The 24,899-nt window shown below is 40.7% G+C and overlaps 1 long non-coding RNA gene and 1 other non-coding gene across 4 annotated transcripts in view; one reads left to right on the forward strand and one right to left on the reverse strand.

Annotated features, from left to right (window-relative positions):
* Positions 1–24,899, reverse strand: part of LOC139356516 (uncharacterized) — a 58,928-nt gene that overhangs the window by 28,806 nt on the left and 5,223 nt on the right. Inside the window, exon 1 of one of the 3 annotated variants that reach the window (XR_011608483.1) lies at positions 119–307. The exons of the other annotated variants lie outside the window; for them this stretch is intronic. This is a non-coding gene — a long non-coding RNA (uncharacterized lncRNA). Of the gene's footprint in view, positions 1–118; positions 308–24,899 lie in introns of those variants that run through there. 3 annotated transcript variants of the gene reach the window in all.
* Positions 10,983–11,113, forward strand: LOC112429141 (small nucleolar RNA SNORA38). Its single transcript, XR_003021281.2, has one exon. It is a non-coding gene; the product is annotated as a small nucleolar RNA SNORA38 (small nucleolar RNA).

Raw genomic sequence — 24,899 nt, forward strand, 5'->3', positions numbered from 1 at the left:
CTCATTTGCGGAATGGTAGGCCTGGATCTTCCTGAGGGTGCCTGGTTGACCAGAAATGTTGGTTAGTAGGAAAAAAAAAAAAAAAGTCAAAAGTAGAAGTAAATTTGTTTAGTCTTACTCACAGAGCTTCTTCCCTTATTCAACCACCAAAGAAGGGGATTGTTGATCTGGATTGGTCAGGCCAAGGAAATATTATCAGAGCAAAGTTTTCACTGGACTAAGGTTGGCAATCAATTTCTCTCACTCCTGTTCCCCATCTCCTGCACCAAGGTCAAAGGTACAAGGTCGTGGGTTCGGCCGACGGAGGGAATGCCAGCATCCCTCACTGTTCCAAAGTCCCACCTGCCTCCCAAAGATAGCTGGCCACCCAAGAAGTTCACTAAGGGGAGACCACATCATAAGCTCTGTCGAAAGCGATCTGGCTCATTCCCTCACATCCTTCAGTTCCCTGCTCAAATGCTAACTTCTGAAGGATGTCTTTGACCACTTACCAGGAATATCATGACTCATCCCACCTCCCCAGATGTTCACATGATTCCTCCCTCTTACCCTCCTTTCTTCATTACTCTTCATTCTTCATTACTCTTAGTGACGCCCGGTATTGCATTATCTACTCATTTGTTGGTTTGTTTATTGCCTTTTTCTTTCCACTAGACTGTAAGCTTCATGTAGTTAGAAATCTGTTTCCCTCCATTTTCCCAATATCCAGGACTGTGCCCGTTTTGTGGTAGACATTGCGTAAGTATTTGTTGAATGAAAGGACAATGTATTAGCACAAATGCCTCCTCTATCACAAAGAAGTCATTTCATTCTCAGTTCTAATTGCCTTCGCTTGTGAAGACACCTAAAAATAAAACTTTTTTCCCCCAGTAAATCTATCGCCAGCATTTTTCTCATCATCCCTAGGATAGCATACAAACGTTTTGATGTGGTTTATTGGACCCTCTGCGTCTGTTCAAGGTTCCCCTTCAGCCCAGCTCACACCCCTCTCTGCCTTGCATCTGTGCATCATGCATTCCTTCAGAAGGTGATAGCACCCCACTCTCATGTCCTGCCATGTCACCCCCTCAGCCTGAAACACTCTCTTGCCTCATTCTTCACTCCGCTAATTCCTAAGCATCCTTCCACACTCCACTTAAACATCATTTCCTAGGGCTGTCTCTACTAAATTCTCAGGCTCAGCTGACTCTCTTCCATAGTAGCCTGCATTTCCACCTTCTGTTACATTCAAACGTTTGAACATTTGTTCAGCGTTTGTCTTCCCCGTGAATTCCAAGTCTGTGTAATCACGGAGGTGGGAATGGGTCTTTCTTCCTGACTGCTGACTTTTCAGCATTTAGCACAGTGTGGGAGAGAGTCAGTGCCCAATATATATTGCCTTCGTGAATGAATGCATGCATGAATATCAGAGTCCAGGAGTTATCTCCCACAGGAATTACCTCCAAATACAGGATAAACTCAGATAAATCCCCATCCCTGTTTGAGAATGAACCATTTTGGGTCTCAGTGTTGATGACAGATTCTCACTCACCTCCAGTTATTCTGGAGGTGAGAGTCCAGCCTCTTATGAGCAGATTAAGTCTTTTTCTTGTCACCAAAGACCCGTGGCCCTGACTCCAGGAGCTGAGGCCATTACCAAGTCCACACCCTAAATGGCAAAATGTTAGAGACCTGGCTTTTTTCAAATGTATTATTCAAGCCCTTAGCTAAGAAACAACGCTTCCGTTTCTGGAGGTAAAAAATTTGCAACTAACTCAGCATCCAGAATGCTAGCAAAATTGGAAGCAATCTAGAGAACTGTGCTGAAATTGCAAAGCCAGGAGGCCAAGGGGAAGAGGCCATGCTAGCTTTATATTAATAGAGAATCCCAGAGCTGGTCTGAAGGCCACAGGGGAGAAAGATAGAGGGGCTGAGTAGAGAAGAAAAACACACAGAGGCTTTTATTGCTTTCGTTGAGCTCTAATTACAAAAATCATAAACACACACAAAACTCTCCCATAATTAACTGCCCAGGGAAAACAACTTTTAACATTTAGCTACATGCCCTTTTGGTGCTTAAAAAGATGGGCTTGGAAGCTACGCTTATTATTTAATAGCCAGCCTTCACTGAACAATGCAGCACATAGTCCAATGAGAGGCAGAATTGGCATTGGTTGAGAACATGGACTTTGTAATCAGACAGACCTGCAACTTACTCTTACTGAACTCTATACGAAGTTAGCAACTTTTGGCAAGATGCTTAAGCCCTAAATTCCTCATCTATACACCGAGGACAAAAGTGGAATTAATCTCTCTGTGTCAAGAGGATTAAATGCAGGAAAATATATTCATTATTAATACTGAGCTTGGTGCACAATAGATGTTCAAGTAGCTATCACTATTATTGGTATAATAATATATAATATTGGTATAACATCAGCAATCATTTTTTTCTTTCCAGCTTTTATTTTAGGTTCAGGAGGTACATGTGCAGGTTTGTTTGTTTTGTGGGTAAATTGCGTGTCACAGGGGTTTGGTCTACAGATTATTTTGTTACCCAGGTAATAAGCATAGTACCTGATAGGTAGCTTTTGGATTATCATCCTTCTCCCACCCTACATCCTCATGTAGACCCTGCTGTCTATTATCAACTTCTTCATGTGTAGTCAGTGTTTGGCTCCCACTTATACATGATAACATGTGGTATTTGGTTTTCTGTACCTGCATTAATTCACTTAGGATAATGACCTCCAGCTCCATCCATGTTGTTGCAAATGACATGATCTCATTCTTTTTTATGGCTGCATAGTTATTCCATGGTGTATATGTACCACGTTTTCTTTACCCAGTCCTCTGTTGATGGGTACTTATGTTGATTTTATGTCTTTGCTATTGTGGATAGTGCTGTGATGAACATATGCATACATGTGCTTTTATAGTAGAACAATTTATATTCCTTTGGATATATACACAGCAATGGAATTGCTGGGCCAAATAGTAGTTTTGTTTTAAGTTCCTTGAGACATATCCAAATTGCTTTCCATAGTAGCTGAACTAGTTTACATTCCCACCAGTAGTGTAGAAGTATTCCCTTTTCTTGGCAACCTCGCCAGCATCTGTTTTGTTTTTGTTTTTGTTTTTGTTTAACTTTTCAATAATAGCCATTTTGACTGGTGTGAGATGGTATCTCATTGTGGTTTTGATTTGCACTTCTCCAATGATTAGTGATATTGAACATTTTTTCATATGGCTGTTGGCTGTGTGTACATTTCCTTTTGAAAAGTGTCTGTTTACGTCCTTAGTCTACTTTTTAATGGAGTTGTTTGCTTTTTGCTTGTTAACATATTTAGTTTCCTTATAGATTGTGGATATTAGACCTTTGTCAGATGCATAGCTTGCAAATATTTTCTCCCATTTTGTAGGTTGTCTATTTACTCTGTGGATAGTTTCTTTTGCTGTGCAGAAGCTCTTCAGTTTAATGAGATCCCATTTGTCAATTTTGTTTTTGTTGCAATTGCTTTTGGCATCTTTGTCTTGAAATCTTTGCCAGGATCTATATCCAGAATGTTATTTCCTAGGTTTTCTTCTAGGGTCTTTATAATTACAGGTTTTATATTTAAGTATTTAATCCACCTTGAGTTGATTTTTGTATATGGTGAAAGGAAGGAGTCCAGTTTTAATCTCCTGTATATGGCTAGCCAGTTATCCCAGCACCATTTATTGAATGGGAGTCCTTTCTCCATTGCTTGTTTTTGTCAACTTTCTTGAAGATCAACAGGGTTGTAGGTGTGTAGCTCTATTTCTGGATTCGCTAGTTTGTTCCATTGTTCTATGTGTCTATTTTTGTACCAGTACCATGCTGTTTTGGTTATTGTAGACTTGTAGTATAATTTGAAGTGGGGAATGTGATGCCTACAGCTTTGTTCAATTTACTTAAGATTGCACTGACTATTTGGTCCCTTTTTTAGTTCAATATGAATTTTATAATAGCTTTTTCTGACTCTGTGAAAAATGTCATTCATAATTTGATACAAGTAGCATTGGATTTGTAAATTGCTTTGGCCAGTATGGTCATTTTAACAATATTGATTCTTCCTATCCATGAGCATGGAATGTTTTTCCATTTGTGTCATCTCTGATTTCTTTAGCAGTGTTTTATAATTCTTGTTGCAGAGATCTTTCACCTTCCTGGTTAGCTCTATTCCTAGGTTGTGTGTGTGTCTATTGTGAATGGGGTTGCATTTTTGATTTGGCTGTCAGCTTGGGAAGTGTTAGTATATAGGAATGCTACTGATTTTTGTACATTGATTTTGTATGCTGAAACTTTGCTAAAGTTGTTTATCAGATCTGCATGTTTGGGCAAAAACGATGGGATTTTCTAGGTAGCAAATCATATGATCTATGAAGAGAGATAGTTTGCCTTCTTCTGTTGCTATTTCGATGCCTTTTATTTCTTCCTCTTGCCTGATTACTCTGGCAGGACTTTCAGTTCTATGTTGAATAGGAGTGATGAGAATGAGCATCCTTGTCTTATTATAGTTCTCAAGGGGAATGCTTCCTGCTTTTGCCATTCAGTTTGATGTTGGCTATGGACTTGTCATAGATGGCTCTTACTATTTTGAGGTATGTTCCTTCAATGCTTAGTTTGTTGAGGGTTTTTAATATGAAGGCATGTTGAATTTTATCAAAAGCCTCTTCCGCATCTATTGAAATGATCATGTGGTTTTCCTTTTTAGTTCTGTTTATATGATGATTCACATTTATTGATTTGCATATGTTGAACCAACCTTGCATCCCAGGAATAAAGCCTACTTAACTGTAATGGATTAGTTTTTTGATGTGCTGCTATATTCAGTTTGCTAGCATTTTGTTGAGGATTTTTGCATCTATGTTCATCAGGGATGTTGGCCTGAAATTTTCTCTTTTTTTATTGTCTCTGCCAGGTTTTTTTCTTAAGTTCTGGGGTACATGGGCAGGATGTGTAGGTTTTTTGCACAGGTAAACTAGTGCCATGGTGGTTTGCTGCACCTATAAACCTATCACTTAGGTATCAAGCCAAGCATGCATTAGCTATTTTTCCTAATGTCTCCCTTCCCCCATCCCATCCCCAAAAGGCTCCAATGTGTGTTGTTTCCTTCCCTGTGTCTGTGTGTTCTCATTGTTCAGCTCCCACTTATAAGTGAGAACATGCAGTGTTTGATTTTCTGTTCCTGCATTAGTTTGCTGAGAATAATGGCTTCCAGCTCCATCCATGTCCCTGAAAAAGACATAGCCTGTTTCCTTTTTATGACTGCATAGTATTCCATGGCATATATATACCATTGTCTATCACTGAAGGGCATTTGAATTGATTCCATGTCTTTGCTATTGTGACTAGTGCTGCACTGAACATTCACGTGCATATATCTTTATAATAGAATGATTTATATTCCTTTGGGTATGTACCCAGTAATGGGATATCTGGGTCAAGTGGTATTTCTGGTTCTAGATCTTTGAGGAATCATCACACCATCTTCTGCAATGGTTGAACTAATATGCATTCCCACCAATAGTGTAAAAGCGTTCCTATTTCACTACAACTTTGCCAGTATCTATTGTTTCTTGACTTTTTAAAAATTGCCATTCTGACTGGTTTGAGATGGTATCTTACTGTGGTTTTGATTTGCATTTCTCTAATAATCTGTGATGTTGAGCTTTTTTTCATAGGTTTGCTGTCCACATGAATGTCTTCTTTTGAGAAGTGTCTGTTCATGTCCTTTACCCACTTTTTAATGGTTTTTTTTTTTTCTTGTAAATTTGTTTAAGTTCCTCTGACAAAGGTCTAATATCCAGAATCTGCTGGGTTTTAATATCAGAATGACACTGGCCTCTCATATAATGAGTTAGGGAGGAGTCCCTCTTTCTCACTTTTTTGGAATAGTTTCAGTAGGATTGGTACCAGCTTTTCTTTATACATCTGGCAGAATTCAGCTGTGAATTCCTCTGCTCCAGGGCTTTTTCTGCTTGGTAGGCTTTTTAATACAAATTCACTTTCAGAACTTCTTATTGGTCTGTTTAGAGTTTCAATTTCTTTCTAGTTCAAACTTGGGAGGTTATTTTTCCAGGAATTTATCTATTTTTTCTAGGTTTTCTAGGTAAGCTGCACAGAGGTGTTCATAATAGTCTCTGAGGATTTTTTTTTTTTTTTGTATTTCTGAGATGTTGGTAGTAATGTGTCATTTGTCATTTCTGATTGTGTTAATTTGGATTGCTCTTTTTTTCTGTTAGTCTAGTTAATAGTCTATCAATCTTATTTATTCTTTCAAAACACAAACTTTTGGTTTCATTGATCTTTTGTATGGTTTTTCATATCTCAGTTTCAGTCAGTTCAGCTCTGATTTTGGTTATTTATTTTCTTCTTCTGGCTTTGGGGTTGGTTTGCTCTTGTTTTTCTAGTTCCTCTAGGTGTGACATTAGGTTGTTAATTTGAGATCTTTCTAACTTTTTGATGTGAGTGTGTAGTGCTATAAACTTTCCTCTTAACACTGCTTTAACTGTCCCAGAGATTCTAATATGTTGTATCTTTATTTTCGTTAGTTTCAAAGAATTTTTTTATTTCTGTCTTAATTTCATTGTTTACTCAAAAGGCATTCAGAAACAGATTGCTTAATTTCCAATGTAATTGCATGGTTTTGAGAGATCTTCTTAGTATTGATTTCTATTTTATTGTACTGTGATCCCAGAGTGTGATTAATATGACTTTGGGTTTTTTTAAATTTGTTGAGAATTGTTTTATGTCCCATTGTGTGGTCAATTTTAGAGTATGTGCCATGTGCAGATAAGAAGAATGTATATTCTATTATTATCAGGTGAAGTGTTCTATCAATGTCTGTTAGGTCCATTTGGACAAGCATTAAAAGTCCTGAATATCTTTGTTAGTTTTCTGTCTTGATGATCTGACTAATACTGTCAGTGGGGTATTGAAGTTTGCCATTATTATTGTGTGGCTATCTAAGCCTCTTCATAGATCCCTAAGAACTTGTTTTATGAATCTGGGTGCTCTAGTGTTGGGTGCATATATATTTAGGATAGTTAAGTCTTCCTGTTGAATTGAACCTTTTATCATTATGTAAAGCCCTTCTTTGTTTTTTTTAATTGTTGTTGGTTTAAAGTCTGTTTTGTCTAAAATTAGAATAGCAACTCCTACACCTTTTTTATTTTCCATTTGCTTGGTAGATATTTCTCCATCCCTTTACTTCGAGCCTACGTGAGATAAGTTTCTTGAAGACAGCATACAGTTGGGTCTTGCTTCTTTATCCAACTTGACAATCTGTACTTTTTCAGTGGAGTGTTTGGCCCATATAAATTCAAGGTTAATATTGGTATGGATAGATTTGATCCTGTCATTGTCCCAACATCATTTTTGGATTATAGTAAGTAGATTTGCATAACCAATTCCCTATTGTTGGATATATACATTGCTGCCATTTTACTTTTCTGGTGACTGGGGCTTTCGGATGAGTAGCAAGGCCAAGAATCCCCAGGAGAAGACAGAGCATGAGAAGAGGATGGTTTGCAGTAAATGTGCTGGTACCAACTGGCGGTAATGCCAGTGGCAGATGGGGTCTCAAGAAGGAAGGGAGAGGAGGGGAATCATTTAGAGTAGGACAAACAAGTGGTCTTTATTCTTACACCATTGTTTCTCTGGATTAAGGACAAAAGTAATGGAACAACCCACAGCAGCCACAGTGATGTTTTACAATGTAATTCAGACACTCTATCTCCTCTAAAACAAAGTGTTTTTTCAAATCTTGACTTAAAAAATCCAGGATAAAGGTCTAGCACCTGTCTGCTTCTCTGTATGTCCTCATTTCTACCTCAGCACCTTTGCACTTTCTGTGCCCTTTGCCTGGAATGCTCTCTCCTCAGATCTTTGCATAATTCACTGCTCATAATTCAGGTCTTTGTACCTCCTCTGCAAGATGTTCCCTGACCACTGTATCTAAAACAGCTTCCCCCTACACCACTTTCCTATAACTCTTTGCATGATTTGTTTTTCTGCGTGGCATTTACTTCTACATATTTGTTCATTTTCAGTCTTCCCTATGGAAGCATAAGCTATGTATGGAGAAGCCATGTTTGCTCGTTCACCAATGTATCCCTGGTGCTTAGAAGAGGACTTGGAATATAGTAGGTGCTCAGCATATATCTGTGGAATGAATGAATGAATCTCTAAGTTGACTTGAGGTGCTGGGGTCAACAACTATCCAAGGAGTAAAATAAGTCCACGTATTTCTGGTCCACGGTTGCTATGGTCTGAATCTCTCTCTCCCCCCAGTATTCATACATTGAAACCTAATCCCCAACGTAGTGGTGTTAAGAGGCGGGGCCTTTGGGATGTGATTAGATGATGAGGGCAGAGTCATCATGAATGGGATTTGTGCCCTTACAAAATAGGCCCAAGGGAAATTACCCCTTTCACCATGTGAGGGTAGTGGTCTTGCTTCTAGACAGTAAGAAGTGAGCAGTCTGCAACCCAGAAAAGGACCCTCACAAGAACCCAACCATGCTGGCACCCTCATCTTGGACTTTCCAGCTTTTATAACTGTGAGAAATTAACTTCTGTCCTTGATAAGCTATGCAGTTGATGGTATTTTCTTACAACAGCCAAACAGACTAAGACAACGGGGTACCACAGTGGTTAAGGCAGAAACAAAAGCATTCATTGGGATGCTGGCACCGTTACTCCCAGATGTGCAATCTTGGGTAAATTATTTTAGTTCTCTCTGCCTCAGTTTCTCCTTTTAGGAATGACAATGGTGTCTATTTTATAGGGTTCTTGTAAGGATTAAATGAGATAATGTATGCACATTGCTTAGCAGAGTATCTGGGACTTAGAAAGACCTCAATAAAAGTTTTTTTTATTATTCATAAATTAATTATTAAATCCTTCTCTCCTCATTGTTTCAGTCATTTATTCATTCAAATATCCACTCATTTATCTGTCCATTTTTTAGAGATGTTCTCATTCTTGCTTCTATTTATTAAATCCATCCACCCTCATACATCTATCTATTCATCTATTTGTGGTTTAAACAAACATTTATCAAGCTTATTTTAAAGGATTTCAAAGCAACAGTCAGAAAGAGTAGAAATATGAGGTTTAAACAGCATCAGCTTTTAAACACCTTTCTGTATCCAGCCGAGTTGTACCTGGGGCCCACTCAAGAATGAGTGCCATGCAGGACTGATGTTCAGCTGGTAGGCATTGGTATAGCTCTGCCCACCCAATACAGCAGTTATTCCAAAAGCCTCCTTCTTTACAAGTCCTTAGGTAGGGGAGACCAAAGGCACTCAGGGATGATGCTGAAGATAATCATAATGATGATGATGGCAATAAAGACAGTATACATGGGGCCAGGTGCAGTAGCTCACGCCTGTAATCCCAGCACTTTGGGAGGCTGTGGCAGGTGAATCATGAGGTCAGGAGTTTGAGACCATCCTGGCCAACATGGTAAAACCCTGTCTCTACTGAAAATACAAAAAAATAGCTGGGCATGGTGGTGGGTGCCTGTAATCCCAGCTATTCGGGAGGCTGAGGCAGAAGAATCTCTTGAACCCAGGAGGCGGAGGTTGCAGTGAGCCAAGATCGATCGTGTCACTGCACTCCAGCCTGGGCGACAGTGTGAGACTCCATCTCAAACAAACAAACAAAAAAAAAGACAGTGTACATAAATTTGACTCCTACTACATGCCAGATATCAATATTATTTTAAAGGATCTCAAGGCAACAGTCAGAAAGAGTAGAAATTTACACCCTTCTGTATCCCAACCAGTTGTACCTGGGGCCCACTCAGGAACACACAACTGGCCCCTTATCTCCAACATTTTCTCCTTCTGGTCCAGAGACACAGGCCCAAGGTCTCCGCTTCCATCCCTCCATCTCTCTGCAGCCCAGGGAATCCTTTGCTCTCTCAGCTTGTATCAGCATTTAGTTTGCAAACAGAGTTTATCTCTTCTGGGTCAGGAGGGCACACTTCACCCCAGCCTGAAGTGCTGCTGAAATCTCTTTGTCTATTTCACGTTAGAATATCGTTCCCTGAGGTGCCTAAAACACTCAGTGCTGAGGCCACCTGCCCCACCCAATCCAGCAGTTATTCCCAAAGCCTCTTTCTTTATAGATTCCTAGGGTGGGGAGACCAAAGGCACTCAGGAATGATGCTTCAAAAGATCATAATAATAATGATGACATTAAAGACAGTGTCCATGAATTTGACTCTTACTACATGCCAGGTATCAAGAACAGTATTCAAACATATTTCACAACCAGGACAACCCAACCAGTCAGAGTGGATGCTAGCTGCAGATAACCAGCACAGCTATACCAATGTCTACCAGCTGAACATCAGTCCTGCACGGCATATCTGTCAATCAATGAAACCCCTCAGCAGGCTAGGAGGCAGTAATGTGAGCCCATTTAACAGATGCAGAAGTGGAAGCTCAGAGAGAAAAATATCACTTAGAGAAGAGATAAGCAGATCTGGGCTTTGCTGAGTCCCGAACTTGTTTGCTTACTGCCCATTTTGTGTATCTACATACTTATTTGCATCTATTATGAGAATATTTGCTTTACTTATTAAACTGTGATTTTTCTCATTCTTTACATTTCGAAAAAATTAAAACCTACAGTAAAGTTAAAAGAATAGTTTACTGAACACATACACCCTTCAACTAGATTCATGAAATTATCTGTTGCCCTCCCTCTCTCAGAAACACACACACACACACACACACACACACTTACACATACACCGAGTCATCTGTTCCATAATGACATTTCAGTCGATGGAACACGTACATGATGGTGGTTGTGTAAGATTATAAAGGAGCTAAAAACTTTCTATTGCCCAGTGGTGTCTTTACCATTGTAACGCTGTACTGCAATATATTACTCAAGTTTTTGTGGTGATGCTGATGTAAAAAACCTACTGCACTTCCAGTCATATGCAAGTGTAGCACACACACCCTCCTACAAAGGCATGTCTATAGTTTCTTGTCTTCGGACATGTAAGAATTGGAGGCTCAGAAATGTGGACTTGGAGAAATCTGGGGCCAACTTTGTGCTCACAGGCTCGACATCAACCATGCCACATAGAAGAAAAAAATGAAAAAATATTTTACAAAAGTATAGCATATACAATTATGTACAGTATGTAATAATAATAAATGACTGTAACTGATTTATCTATTTATTATACCATACTTCTTGTCACTATTTTTTAGTGTACTCCTTCTACTTAGAGTTTTTAAAAGTTAACCATAAAATAGCCGCAGGCAGCTCCTTCAGGAGGTATTCCAGAAGAAAGCATTGTTATCATGGGAGATGGCAGCTCCATGCATGTTACTCCCCCTGAAGACCTTCCAGTGGGACAAGATATGGGGGTGGAAAACAGTGACGTTGAGAATCCTGACCCTGTGTAGGCCTAAGATAATGTATATATTTGTGTTTTTGTTTTTAACAAAAAAAAAGTTTTAAGAAGTTTTAAAAATTCATAGCATAAGGATATAAAGAAAGAAAGTGGCTGGATGCAGTGGCTCACGCTAGCATGTTGGAAGACTAAGGCAGGAGGATCACTTGAGGCCAGGAGTTCAAGACCAGACTGGGCAACATACGAGACCCTGTCTCTACGAAAAATAAAAATAGCCTGGCATGGTGGCGTGCAACTGTAGTCCTAGCTACTTGGGAGGCTGACGTGGGAGGATCACTTGAGTCCAGGAGTTTGAGGCTGCATTGAGCTATGATTGTGCTACTGCATTCCAACCTGGGCATCAGAGTAAGATCCTATTTCTTATACATAATATATTAATATATAATATAATAATACATATTATGTAAAAATATATTTCCTATATAATAAATATTTTGATTATACATTATAATATAATATATTATAAGACATTATACATTACATGTTAATATATATTTATGTGTATATATACACCTATGTGTGTGTATATAAACACACATATATTTTGCATAGCTATACAATGTGTTTTTGTTTTAAGCTAAGTGTTATTACAAAAAAGGCAAAAAGTTTTTAAAAACTAAAAACATTTATAAAGTAAAAAAGTGGCAGCAAACTAAGGTTAATCTATTATTAAAGAAAGAAAAGTAAAAACTAAAACATGGAGTATAACCTGTGTGTACAGTGTTTACAAAGTCTATAGTAGTGGTTAGTAATGACCTAGGTCTTCATGCTCACTCACCACTCACTCACTGACCCACCCAGAGCAACTTTCAGTCCCGCAAGCTTCATTCAATGCAAGTGCCCTCTACAGGTTTACCCTTTGTTTTTCATATTGTATGTTTACTGTATCTTTTCTATATTTAGATGCACAAGTACTTACCATTGTGTTACAATTGCCCACAGTATTCAGCACGGTAACATGGTGTACAGGTTTGTAGCCTAAGAACTACATACGCTCAGTCATATCCCCGTCGTTAAATGACACGTACTGCATACATACACATATTTTTTATTCCATTTATAAGTAAGTTGAAACTACCATGACAGTTCATCCCTAACTACTGCTTCCAAATTACACTGATCACACAGCACCACACATAATCCTGTTCCTGAAGCCCATGAAAGGTCTTCCTTTACCGCCCAGCCAGAAGTGACCACACCTGTGCTCCTAGACGTGCTCCAGATGCCTGTTGCTCACCTACGCCCCCTAATGGGAAACTCCTCACCTACAACCCTGTGGATGGGAGCCCATCCCCTGACAGAGGGACCAGGGAGATCTCTGTCCTACAGGGATCCCAGCCACCAGCTGGCAAGGGCCTGTGATTTGGGTGGGATAAGTCAATCAGACTGTTCCTCTTAGCAACTTCAACTGAGAGGAGGCATCATTTCTGGGGAGTTACAGGCACTAGAACTTAAAAGCTCAGGTGGACTCAGGAGCTACTGCAAAGGTTGCAGTCATGAGCAACCAAAAGGAAGATGAAACAGCTGCACAAATGTAATTTAAAAATGTTTATAATAATAACAACTAATATTTATTGAGCATATAGTATGTGCTAAGCATAGAACAATTATCAACTCATTTTATATTGCCAATGGCAGTATATACATTATCATCTCACCTGTTGAGATTAAGGCACAGAGAAGCAAAGTAACTTACCTGGGGACACACAGCAAGCAACTGGAAGAGCCTATTTTTCTTACCACCATCCTGTTGGTTCCTGGTATGCACCTTGCCCTTCCTGAGGCCTACTGTTCTGCTTTCTCTAGACTCCCAAGAGATCTTTTTGCATCTTACAGCAAAGCCTCAGTTGTACTGGAGGTGATCAGAAAGGGTTTCTATTGGTTCCAATCAAAAGAAGCCTGACTGAAGCACCTAGACTTAGCTGGGACTGGGTTTCCTCAAGATTAACACTCACTCTCACCATTCTGACCGATTGCCTGCAAGTTTGCAAAGGGAGACTTACAATTTCTGGGGAGCTGAGAATGAAGCACGGAGACTAGTTATACATAAGCCATTATCAATAATTTTATATGCACACACTCTGTTGGATGGCTTCCTTATTCAGATGTCACTTTCGCTTCCTTTTATAAATGCAAAAGAAAAATTATCGGGGCTCTTACACTTGCATTGGTGACCTTACACAACATAACCCAATTTCCCAGAAAAGAAAAGGACTTGAATTTTCCCACCACTAAGCTTTTCAGGGAACTAAAGCTTGTTTGATTAGGGAGAGACTTTTTTTTTCTTTTTCTTTTTTTACTGTTCTCAGGTAACCAACTTTTAGAAAATTAGCATTCTTCAAAGTACAGATAACGCAAATGACAGCAAACATAATTGAATGTCTCTCTGATGATTTAGGAGGTACTTCTGAATGTCACTCCCCTTTATTCAAGACTGTAAAAAAAAATCTGTCTAATAAAATTAAAATTTTACATTTGCTTGTTAGAGCCTTCTGGGTGTTACATGGTTGTGGGACTAAGTCCAAACATAAATGTCACATCTAGTTTCTTGGGCTGTTTACCAAAATCATCTGAGTCACATTGAATGGTGAAAGAAGACACTTGGCCCACTGTCTGGGGTCAGTCTACTGATCCTACAGTAGAATGCCACTTCCAAGCTGGTCGTATGCCTAGACTGGCTCCTTTAAACAGTGGGATATTAGCACTGAATTCCAAGGGAGTTGAAGAGAACCATAATATTTTCTTTTTTTTTTTTTTTTTTTTTTTGAGACGGAGTCTCGCTATGTCGCCCAGGGTGGAGTGCAGTGGCCGGATCTCAGCTCACTGCAAGCTCCGCCTCCCGGGTTTTTACGCCATTCTCCTGCCTCAGCCTCCCGAGTAGCCGGGACTACAGGCGCCCACCACCTCGCCCGGCTAGTTTTTTGTATTTTTTAGTAGAGACGGGGTTTCACCGTGTTAGCCAGGATGGTCTCGAACTCCTGACCTCGTGATCCGCCCGTCTCGGCCTCCCAAAGTGCTGGGATTACAGGCTTGAGCCACCGCGCCCGGCCATAATATTTTCATATTTGGGAGATGACAATTCCCATTAAGCCGAGGAATTTGAAGATTCATAGTTTGTATGTCACATTTGTTACACAGTGTCTTGTGCCTAGTAAGTGCTCAGTAAATGGTAAATGGTAAATTCTCATAGTAGGAAAATGTATTAGAGCTTGAGAGAAGCCAAAAATTTATTCTTCCGGGTAGCTCTTAAATATTCCAACTTGCATTAGTTTTCCTAGCAGATGGAAAATCTATTTTACTTCACATTGTTCCTTTTCAGAGAACAATTCGAGTCTCTCTTAGTGGATGGAGAAAGATGCAGAGAGAAGCAAGAAGAATGAAGGAGACTAGAAGCTGTAGGTTCAAGGAAGCTTTGGTACCACAAAAATTCACAGGACCGGAGGGCAAAAGCCTTGGGTTTGTGTCCTTACTCTTTTCAGCCAGCTCTTGGAAGTGACGCCTTCCACTATTGGACATGGCTTGGTGTTATGAACTGTTTTAATGAAAACCACATCCGTTCCTTTTTCAACTTTCTCCACTAGCTTATTTTTTTATTTATCCAGTGTTTATAAGGCATCTACTGTGAGCCTGAAACTGCTCTTGTTGCTGAAGAAATACCACCAGGAAATGAATCAGACCTAGATCTGCCTTCACAAAACCTTTCAAAGAAGTGCAGAGTTATGACAGGAATGCATGATGACCTCATCTAGTCTTGGGGGTAGAAGGGAGGAAGTTCAGGGAAGGCTTCCTGGAGGAAGTGACATTTAATCTGAGACCTGGAAGATAAGAAGTTAGCATTCAAGTTTTTCCTTGAGGAGCAACACAGAAAAAATGTTCCACCTTTCAAATGTGAGGTTAGCTCTCTAGCCTCCTTTCTTAGCACTGTCCTATGCTGTCACTCTACTCTGACCACAGTGGTCCACACTGAGGACTCATCTCCCATAATAACCTTCTCTTTCCTCAGAGCACGTAATTCTAGGCCCTTTATCATCCTAGCTGACCCCACTATCAACAGGCTTCATTTTGCCAAAACTTATAAAAAGGTGATGCACCTTCATTAATTTTTATCCTTGAACTCCCTACCAAGTGAACCAAGGATGAAAAATTATACATTGATGGCAACAACAACAACAAAAAAATCAGAGTTTTCTTATATACACAAGGATCCACATCAGGAGTGCTTTTCTTTCTATTTGGAAGTGTTTCTAGAAATTGAATTATATGCCAAGTAATGAGCCAGATACTGAGAATAAGATGATTTCATGCAAGTCAGCTTCCCCAGGAAGCAGAAGTCAGGAGAGACTTAGGAATTCAAAGGGGTGACTGGGGAGTTATACATGCAAAAAGGAAAGGGAGGAAGCTGAACTGAGCAGGAGGAGACATCAGACACAACTGCGGACCTGATAAAGTCTCTACTAGCCAAACGGGGCTCTGGAATAAGCACTGCCCATTAGAGGAGGGACCCATTGAGCAGAAATGAGCAGGTCTTGTACCATCCACCACCTTTCTGAGTTATAGGTTAGGGGCTGTCTTGAGAATAGCATGCCCTCACCTCTCATCATCTTGCTCAATCATTGGCCAGGGGTTCTCCTGAGAATACTGTAATCTTAGTTTAAAAATTGAGGCAAATACTGATTAAGCAAATAGCTGTAGGTTGTCAGTTAGCCTCGCCTCACTCATTGAAACTGGGCAATGAGTCCTTTCTTGAAGGAAGATCTAAACAGTACGTCTCCACATCTGCCACAAGGGTACACAAAAATGAAAAGATTGCTGCCCTGTGGAAGCCTGTAGCCTGGGGAGACAGACTCTGAGCTGCTAATTACACAACAAATATTTTAGTAATGATTATAATTTTTTTAAAGAAAGCATTCTTGTACATTGAAAACTACAAAGCACTGTTATAAAAAAATTAAAAAAGATCTAAAGAAATGGAAACATACCCCATGTTCATGGATTGGAACACTTCATATTGTTAAGGTGGCAGTACTCACAACCTAATCTACAGATTCAATGAAGTTGCTACCAAAATTCCAGCTGCCTTTATTGCAGAAATGGACAAGTTGACCATAAAATTCATATGAAATTGCAAGATACCCCAAATACCCAAAACAAACTTACAAAAGAAAAAACAAAGTTGGAGGATGTTCACTTCCCAATTTCAAAATTGACGGCAAAGTTACAATGAGCAGAACAATGTGGTGCTGGATATGATAGACACATAGACCAAAGGAACAGAATTGGAAGTCCAGAAATAAGCCCTTGTGTCTATAATCAACTATTTTCAACAAGAGTACTAATAACATTCTATGGAGGAAAGAATAATCTTTTCAACATATGGTCCTAAGACAAACACACGGACACACGCAAAAGAATGAAGTTTAGAACCCTACCTAAGACATATACAAAAATCAACTCAAAAGTGATCAGAGACCTAATTGAAAAGAGGAAGTCAACTTGTTCCTGTTTGCAGATGACACGATTGTATATTTAGAAAACCCCATTGTCTCAGCCCAAAATTTCCTTAAGCTGATAAGCAACTTCAGCAAAGTCTCAGGATACAAAATTAATGTGCAAAAATCACAAGCATTCCTATACACCAATAACAGACAAACAGAGAGCCAAATCATGAGTGAACTCCCATTCACAATTGCTTCAAAGAGAATAAAATACCTAGGAATCCAACTTAAAAGGGATGTAAAGGACCTCTTCAAGGAGAACTACAAACCACTGCTCAACGAAATAAAAGAGGACACAAGCAATGGAAGAACATTCCATGCTCATGGATAGGAAGAATCAATATCGTGAAAATGACCATACTGCCCAAGGTGATTTATAGATTCAATGCCATCCCCATCAAGCTACCAATGACTTTCTTCACAGAATTGGAAAAAACTACTTTAAAGTTCACATGGAACCAAAAAAGCGCCCGCATTGCCAAGACAATCCTAAGCAAAAAGAACAAAGCTGGAGGCATCATGCTACCTGACTTCAAACTATACTACAAGGCTACAGTAACAAAAACAGCATGGTACTGGTACCAAAACAGGTATATAGACCAATGGAACAGAACAGAGGCTTCAGAAATAACACCACACATCTACAACCATCTGATCTTTGACAAACCTGACAAAAACAAGAAATAGGGAAAGGATTCCCTATTTAATAAATGGTGCTGGGAAAACTGGCTATCCATATGTAGAAAGCTGAAACTGGATCCCTTCCTTACACTTTATACAAAAATTAATTCAAGACGGATTAAAGGCTTAAATGTTAGACATGACTAAAACACCAAAAGCAATGGCAACAAAAGCCAAAATAGACAAATGGGATCTAATTAAACTAAAGAGCTTCTGCACAGCAAAAGAAACTACCATCAGAGTGAACAAGCAACCTACAGAATGGGAGAAAATTTTTGCAATCTACCCATCTGACAAAGGGCTAATATCCAGAATCTACAAAGAACTCAAACACAATTACAAGAAAAAAACAAATAACCCCATCAAAAAGTGGGCAAAGGATATGAACAGACACTTCTCAAAAGAAGACATCTAGGCAGCCAACAGATAAATGAAAAAATGGTCACCATCACTGGTCATCAGAGAAATGCAAATCAAAACCACAATGAGATACCATCTCACACCAGTTATAATGAAAATCATTAAAAAGTCAGGAAACCACAGGTGCTGGAGAGGATGTGGAGAAATAGGAACACTTTTACACTGTTGGTGGGACTGTAAACTAGTTCAACCATTGTGGAAAACAGTGTGGCGATTCTTCAAGGATCTAGAACTAGAAATACCATTTGACTCAGCCATCCCATTACTGGGTATATACCTAAAGGATTATAAATCATGCTGCTATAAAGACACATGCACACGTATGCTTATTGCAGCACTATTCACAATAGCAAAGACTTGGAACCAACCCAAATGTCCATCAATGATAGACTGGATTAAGAAAATGTGGCACATTTACACCATGGAATACTATGCAGCCATAAAAAGGATGAGTTCATGTCCTTTGCAGGGACATGGATGAAGCTGGAAACCATCATTCTCAGCAAACTATTGCAAGGACAGAAAACCAAACACTGCATGTTCTCACTCATAGGTGGGAATTGAACAATGAGATCACTTGGACACAGGGCAGGGAACATCACATACCAGGGCCGGTCGGGAGGTTAGGGGCTGGAGGAGGGATAGCATTAGGAGAAATACCTAACGTACATGACGAGTTGATGGGTGCTGCAAACCAACAGGGCACATGTATACCTATGTATCAAACCTGCACATTGTGCACATGTACCCTAGATCTTAAAGTAAGTGTGTGTGTGTGTGTATATATATATATACACACACATATAAATGATCAGTGACCTAAATGTAAAAGTTAACTCATAAAACTCTTAGAAGGAACCATACATGTAAATCTTCATGACCGGTTTAGGCAACACTTTCGTAAATATGGAAACAATAACACAAGCAACAAAAGAAAAAATTAAGTAAATTGAACTTCATCAAAATTAAAACCTTTCATGCATCAAAGGATACTATCAAAAAAGTGAAAATGGGTGGCTGGGCACAGTAGTTCACACCTGTAGTCCCAGCACTTTGGGAGGCTGAGACAGGATAATTGCTTGAACCCAGGAGGCAGAGGCTTCAGTGAGCCAGGTTTATGCCACTGCCCTCCAGCCTGAGCGACAGAGTGAGATCCTGTATCAAAAAAAAAAAAAAAAATAATAATAATAATAATAAATGAAAAGGCAACCCATAGAACTGCATAAAATATTTGCAAATCACATAACTGATAAGAGTACGGTATCTAGATGATACAAGTCTTGTAACTCAAAAAAACAAAAACAAAAACAAAAAACAGAAAACCAAACAACCCAATTTTAAAGTGGGAGAAAGAATTGAATAGACATTTCTCCAAAGAAGATATATAAATGGCACTAAGCACATGGAAAGATGCTTAACGTCATTAGTTACTAGGCAAATGCAAATGAAAACCAGAGATATCACTTCCCACCCACTAGGATGGCTACAAAAAAAAAAAAGAGGAAATTATTAACTGTTGGTGAAGATGTGGAAAAATTAGAACCCTTGTACTCAAGAAGTCAAAGAACTACCATATGACACAGAAATTCTATTCCTAGCTATACACCTAAGAGAATTAGAAACATGTTCAAACAGAAGTTTGTGCACAAATGTTCATAGCAGTATTATTTCTGATAGGTAAAAACTAGAAATGCTCCAAATGTTCATCAGTGGATGAACGGATAAACAAAATGTGGTATTTCCATACAATGGAGTATTATTTAGCCATAAAAAAGAATGAAGTGCTAACACATCCCACAACATGGATTAACTGTGAAAATATTTTGCTAAGTAAAAAAACCCAGTCACAAAAGGCCACATATTATATAATTCTATTTATATGAAATGTCCAGAATAAGCAAATCCATAGAGATAGAAAGTAGATTAGTGCTTGCCAGAGGCTGGGGAGAGGGAATGAGGAGTGACTGTTTAATGAGTACAGGATATCTTTTTGGGGTGATGAAAATGTTCTGGAACTGGATAGTGGTGATGGTTGCAGAGCATTGTGAATATACAATAAACCACTGAATGATATACTTTAAAATGGTTTAAAAAGCAAATTTTGTGTTATGTAGAAAAAAGTGAAGGAGAAAGAAGAGGTGCAGGGTGTGGTGAGAACAATCTAATAGGAGAGCCCTGCCTGATCTGGAACAGTCATGGAAGACTTAAAGATAAATGGCTTTTAAAAAATTATTCTCAAGGCCCATCTCCAACTTTCAGGGGTTATCTTGCCCCGACTGCTGGGGCTTTGATAACCCAGGTTCCAGGGGTGGATGATGTAGGTGAAGATCCCCGACAAGGTCATTTTCTCTCCCCAACTGAACAGAAGGAAGAAAGAGCTGGGGGAGGAGAGGAAATTGTGTACAGGCATCACTTAGGAGGAAGACAGAGAGACAAGAAAACATTATTTTCTTCCTTTTGTCTCCAAAGCCAGGTGACAGAGAATGGAAATGGGGAATGTAGATCAAAATGTAATTTTCCCTTACAAGCTGCAGTGAGGCCAGGGGCTAGGGGGTGGCCTGCCCTGGGGAGCTGCTCACACGGCAATAACTCACCAGCAGCTCTGCACAAAAGCAGTGCTTATTAAAGGTCAAATGGAGCCAGCAGGGGGATAGTCGGGGGAGGGTTGATGGAAGCAATAAAGGGACACGAGAGAGACAGGGGGCCATTGGGAAGGGCTGATTCTGATTAAGAATTTGTCCCAAGCAAGGCAGAGGTCAGCCATTCAAGTCAGGAGGTGATGCCCCTGACACCCACCAGGGACCCCTGGGCTGGAAAATGCTGCCTTTGTCTTTATGAACCAAGAATTTCCCTGGCCCCATGCAAAAATCAATAATGAATCAATGAAACACTGGCTTGTATAAGAAACAATTATCAGCAAGCCAGAAAAACAGCATTGGGAGCCCTCTGCCTCTGCTCACCTACAAGGTGGATGGGGAGGTGGCTAAACTCTCAGAGGTCAGATAGCTGAGGAATGACCTAACCACCCAGGTGCCCAGGACTGGTTAATTCACCACCATCATCATCATCATCATCATCATCATCATCATCATCAACATCATGTAACTTCTACTACCTGTCAAACATTCTGCAGAGCTCACAATCTTACTGAATTTTCTCAACAACCCACAAGTGCTGTTATTATTCTCATTTTATAGTCAGGAATACTAAGGCTTAGAGAGCTAAGTCATCTGCTCAATAGCACTTAGCTACTGAAAAGGCAGAGTTAGGGCATGACACCAATCTATCCAACCCCAAACCCTGAGCTCTAACTATAATAATGAACGGCCTCTCACAATAATCAAGTGACTACTGAATGCCTACTATGTGCCCGGCCACGAATGCACTGCTGGGATTTGGGCTGAGTCTTTTTTTTCCCCCTCAGAGCCTCAGAGTTCTAATTGATCCCATGGGGAGTTATCCCTGATGCTCCTGTCTAGGAGGGAAGCTCAGAGAATCAAGTCATACTCAGAGCTTCATTTGGTTATCCAAATGAATATGCATTTAGAAAATGGGACCTCTGTGCACCTAAGAGGCTGTCCCTCTCACTGTTTTTCCTCTCTCTGACATGCCTAGTATGCAGGACAATGCCGGAACAGACAGGGATCCCAGCCAAGACCAGAACAGAACCTGGTGTGGGAAACAAAGCGTGAAGGCCACAAGATGAGGAAATGGGGGTGAGAAAATGTGGCTGAGTGGATGACAACGCAATGCAGGCCTTAGATGGGCGGGGCCCAAACTGTCAGGCTTCTGACACTTCCCTTTGAAGGGACATACAACAACCCCTTGCTAATTGGTCTTGCCTCTGAGACGCTCGGGTTCTGTATTTTTAACATGTGCACACCAGTTTTTAAGTTTTTTTTTTTTAAACACTTGGTGATATGGTTTGGATATTTGTCCCTGCCCAAACCTCATGTTGAATTGTCATCTCCAGGGCTGTAGGTGGGGCCTGGTGGGAGGTGTCTGCATCATGGAGGTGAATTCTTCATGGCTTGGTGCTGTCTTCGCAGTCGTGAGTTATGAGATCTGGTGATTTTAAAGTGTGTGGCACCTCTCCCCCTGACACTCTGTCTCTTGCTCTTGCTTTTGCCATGTGACGTGCCTGTTCTCCCTTCACCTTCTGCCATGGTTGAAAGCTCCCTGAGGCTTCACTGGAAGCCAGGAGATGCTAGTATGATGCTCTTTGTAAAGCCTACAGAACCATAGCCAATTAAACCTCTTTTCTTTTCTTTTTTCTTTTTTTTTGAGACAGAGTCTTGCCCTGTCACCCAGGTTGGAATGGAGTGGTGCAATCTTCGCTCAATGCAACCTCTGCCTCCCGGGTTCAAGCTAGTCTCCTGCCACAGCCTCCTAAGTAGCTGGGATTATAGGCTCCTGCCACCACATCTGGCTAATTTTTGAATTTTGGTAGGGATGGGGTTTCACCATGTTGGCCATGCTGGTCTCGAACTCCTGACCTCAGGTGATCTAGCCATCTCGACCTCCCAAAGTGCTGGGATTACAGGCATGAGTCACCATGCCTGGCCTAAACCTCTCCTCTTTATAAATTACCCAGTCTCAGGTAGTGCTTTATAGCAATGCAAGAATTGCCTAATTCACTTGGGTTGCCAGTAAGGGCTGCTTGGAAATCCTGAGAAGCACCTACCTTCTCAGAACACAGGCTGCAGAAATGTTTTCTTTTTCGAACAGTGGAAGAAAGCAACTCGGGAGGTGAAGAGGCAGTAGAGAGAATTGGGAAATCTTTTGTGTGTGAGCATGCGTGTGTGTTACCATAATAGGTTTTTAAGATTAGAAAGTTCTAGAACTTGTATTCATTTTGATATTTATTTATTTATTGAGACAGGAGTCTCGCTCTGTGCCCAGGCTGGAGTGCAGTGACAAAATCTCAGCTTACTGCAACCTCTGCCTCCTAGGTTGAAGCTATTCTCCTGCCTCAGCCTCCCGAGTAGGTGGGACTACAGGCGTGTGCCATCACGCTTGGCTAATTTTTGTATTTTTAGTAGATATGGGATTTCTCCATGTTGGCCAGGCTGGTCCTGAACTCCTGACCTCAAGTGATCCACCCACCTCTGCCTCCCAAAGTGCTGGGATTACAGGTGTGAGCCACCACACCTGGCCTATTTTGACTTTTACATCCCGGTAGGTAATGCCATGTTGTTTGTTTCCTCCTGACCCAGTAACATCTGTAAGTCTCGATCTTGCACACAGCAGTTTTGCTGAGGTAACGGATGCTTCTGGTGCTCAAGTCACATCCCCTCTGCTCTCCCCTGACTGTGGCACACTGACACCATCCCACCTGAAGCATCTTTCCAGAACCCAGAACCTCTCTGCTTCTCTGCCTCAATGCTTTCTCCAAAGCTGCAAGAACCTGTTCAGCCTCAGGCAGGGGAAACCCCAGAAGTGCAGGGAGTTAACACCCCTCTAACTGTAATAGGTTCATTGCCTGACGTGCCCAGCAAGTCAAGACAAGATACCAGCTTGCAGAAGAGAAAGAGGTTTAATTAAAGGGTCACCGAAATCTCAAATCCGTCTCCTCGAGGAATTTGAGGTTAAAGTTTTTTTTAAGGGTTCTGGAGTGGACTGAAGTGTGGAGGCCATTGATTGGCAGAAGAATGCTGGGTGAAGTCATGGGACAGGGAGAGGAAGAAGCTGTATTAGCAGGCTGATCCCGTTCAGGACACAGTGACTGAAAACCAGCCACATCCACCCACAAGAGCTTTGTGGGGAGATCAGAGGGAGCACGTCTTAGACCGGATCCTCAGCTTGTATGAGGCATTTGGTGTTGCTTTGAGGGTAGTCATATCCTAATTAACACTTAAAGTATCATTGTTAGCAATACTGAGCTAACCAGAAGGGAGGGGCCAGGATTAAGAGAAGACAGGCAGGCTAGGCGCAGTGGCTCACACCTGTAATCCCAGCACTTTGGGAGGCTGAAGCAGGCGGATCGTGAGGTCAGGAGTTTGAGACCAGCCTGGCCAATACGGTGAAACCCCGTCTCTACTAAAAATACAAAAAAAAATTAACCTGGCATTGGGGTGCGTGCCTGTAGTCCCAGCTACTCAGGAGGCTGAAGCAGAAGAACTGCTTGAACCCGGGAGGTGGAGGTTGCAGTGAGCCAAGATTGCACCATCACACTCCAGCCTGGGTGACAGAGGGAGATTTCTGTCTCAAAAAAAAAAAAAAAAAAAAGAAGAGAAGAAGAAGAAGACAGGTAGGTCTCACAGGTAACAATAGTGTAGGTAGGCAAGATGTAAAGTCCAGAGAGGTCACCCGTGGCACGTAGAAGAAACACTTGGCCCTGAGACTAGGTAGGGAGCAGAGCCCAGGGGAGTGGAGGGGCAGATGAGTCCTCCTGAGGGAAATCCCCGTCTTGTCCTGCAGTTGTTCTCTGCACCCAATCAGCCTCCTGCTAGTCAGCAACACTCTGCAATCAGCACCCTTCAAGAAGGTTTTACATAAACTCATTACGTTGGTGCAGAAGTAATTGCAGTTATTACCATTGAAAAACTGCACCAATCAATATATGAACTTTAACTACAGACCACCTCAGTGAGGCCATTTTTGAGGGTTCCCAAAATGCTGAAGTCAAGACAGGAAGAAAGAGTCAAATCTGTGCCTGGCATACCCTTGCTGTTTGTTCTTGCTCAGCCTTCACCTCCTCCTCTTCTCGTAACATCATAACATTTCACTTGTGAAATGGCTCTCCTCCAGCCCCAGTCAGTGTGCAGCCCGATCAAGATCAGGAAACTGAGGCTCATACACAAGTGAAATAACTTGCTTAATGTCGCACAGTGTGGTAAAGCCTGACTCAAATCCA

Source organism: Macaca nemestrina, chromosome 10, assembly GCF_043159975.1.
Source record: "Macaca nemestrina isolate mMacNem1 chromosome 10, mMacNem.hap1, whole genome shotgun sequence".
Taxonomy (NCBI): Eukaryota; Metazoa; Chordata; class Mammalia; order Primates; family Cercopithecidae; genus Macaca; species Macaca nemestrina.